Below are 2,593 nucleotides of genomic sequence, written 5' to 3'. Positions count from 1 at the left end.
AGAGAGCCCACAGTAGTTATAAAAGCGAAAGCACTTTGCTTTACAACTTGGACAGCAATTAGAACTACAGACAAAGGCCGCTGGGGCAAATAACGGACTGACACAACCAAGCCTTAAATAAAGGATGTGTTTGTTGGACACGCTAAAGGAAGGAAGGGCGCAAATCAAACCAGAAATAGAGTCTCTTTGTTCTGACACATAGACATTTCTCAATTTCCCACACGAATGGAAGCCAGCTATAATACACGAAGTCCAAAAACTATGTCATTATGGTGCAGAAAAAATATGGATTGAATTTAGAACTTTTTGATATTATAATTGAATATTGATTTTTTTTTCCTGGTTTAACAGGAAGCGTCAATATCCAGAACAAAATGATGAAAACAGTTTGTAAATGAGCAATTCAGAAAAGGCTTCCCAAGCAATTTCACTCTCCAGGGTCTTTCTCCTAAGTCCAGTGTGTACAGGGAATGCATCGATATGACTGGACAGAGTAAACCTGGCATCTAAATTCATATATTTTCATCTATATTCATTGATTGCGCCCTCCTCGAATTGGGGTAAAGGTAGAAAAATTTTAGACGACTTTCCGCTGAACAGCAAAAAGTGTGGGGAAGTAAAAATAAACAACAACAAAAATGGATTTACTGGATAAACAGATGATAATCTTTATTTTGCCATTGGAGAAAGAAGCTCTGATATGAGTAATTTATTCACTCACCAAATGCAGCGCGTTCTGAGTTAAGAGAAGAAGTACGAGACAAAAATTCTTTCAATATGCGATCATTTCCTACAAGATCTTAAAAGAGAAAAATTAAACAGGATTTTAATTTTAGCCCATAAATAAGTGCTCAAGAGAGGAAGGAATGAATGTGTAAGAGGATGAATCTGGAAGTGGGTGAGCCCAAGGTTGAGATGGACTTTCTCCAGGCTCTCCACACTGAGGAGGTAATGTGGAGAGGAGGCCAGAGAATTAAAATGTTAATCAAACAACCATCAGAGACTGTACTATGCTGATCAGCCCTGCAGCCAGGCCAGGAGGACACCTTCAGAACAAAGGAAGATTTCTGCTGGGATTGCTAACAACGCATTCCCCAACACCTGTGAGAGAGAAACAGGAACCTAGAGTCGTTTCCTATGGCTCAAACCATGCGGAACCTATGGATTAAAGGCTGGGAACTGGAGGCAGGCCTTGCACTCTACCTATTACCTTCTCAAGCTGCATACTCTTCCCCTTCCTCACTGTATGTCCATATCAAAGGAAGTGGGAACTAAAGAATGTTATGTAAAGTGAACTCCCTGAACACTCACGGTCCCTCTCGGTCCCTTTACTGGGTCTCTCACTGTCCCTCTCACTCTCTGCCTCTGAGAGGAGACCGCACTCTGTGGAGTGTTATCCCTTCTCTAATAAACTTTCCTTTTGAGTCTAACTTTGGCGAGTGTGTTGAATTCTTTCTACAGTCTCTGCCAAAAGACCCTCTTCTGCTCTGGGTGCAGGGCTTAGTTTCCTTGTCTCTTGGGGCAATCTGCCCTGTTCTGCGTCAGAGGGACACTTGAGCTGCACCTTACTGATTTGCAAAGATCAGACCCTGGGGGCTTCAATCTAGCCTGCAGGTATTATTATGTTGTTGTTTAGCTCATCCAAATTTAACACATTTTTAATTAGTTGCAAGTATTTAAAATTTGGAAAACTTTACATAAAATTCCAGAGTTCCTGCTTCTCTCGAAAAATTTTAAGACCTGGTCACACTGGGTCTGTATTTCCTCATAGCCTAAAGCTGTAGTAGGATTTGAGTTTGTCACCTTGATGTGGAAACGAGGAAGAAACAGGCAGAATCATTGGCAGAAAGGCAATTTGCCAGGGGCCTTCAGACTAATCAGACTCATACAGAGTTTCCAGAGAGAAAACTTTGAAAAAAACAAGTAGGAACCAAAGTGAGGGCATTTTGAAGGTCAGGATAAGCAATTTGGATTTTATCTGATGGTTTCTTCACATCATACTCCTTTGGAATAATTTTATTTTTGTATTGGTACTGAAGTGTTCTGAGGTTAAAATCAAATAATGTCGAACTTTTAAAATATTTTTAAAACCTTATTAATGAGTAGTGATTTTCCCTGCATTTTTAAAATTTTTTTGTAACTTTTTTACCTAATATATTTTCTTTAAATGTTTGGCACCCACTATTGGTGCTCATCTGCTAGCGAAAGTTTGTCAATGTCATCAGATGAAAGATAGCAAAGAACTATTTACTCCAAAATGTAGAATTAGCTCATTTGGTTTAGTATAACAGCTTTTTCTTTCTTGACAACTTGTTTTTATAGTTTATATTTTGTATTCCATCTTCACATAGTGTGCTATAATTATTAATCTAGCTGAATAATTAATATTTTATAGTTTTCTGTAAAAAGCACAGTATTTCACTAAAAGAGAGGAAGAGAGTTTTTTTGAGGCCTTACTAAGTGCCAGGGGCTGTGCTAAATACTTTACCTGTAATAACTCATTGTATCTTCTTAATAAATATTGCAGTTTAGGGGACAAAGGCTCAGGGAGGGCATGTCTCCTGCCTAAGAATGCAGAGCTACTAAGTGGACC

Source organism: Pteropus medius, unplaced genomic scaffold, assembly GCF_902729225.1.
Source record: "Pteropus medius unplaced genomic scaffold, Ma_sr-lr_union100, whole genome shotgun sequence".
Lineage (NCBI taxonomy): Eukaryota > Metazoa > Chordata > Mammalia > Chiroptera > Pteropodidae > Pteropus > Pteropus medius.
This window is presented reverse-complemented; position numbering follows the sequence as displayed.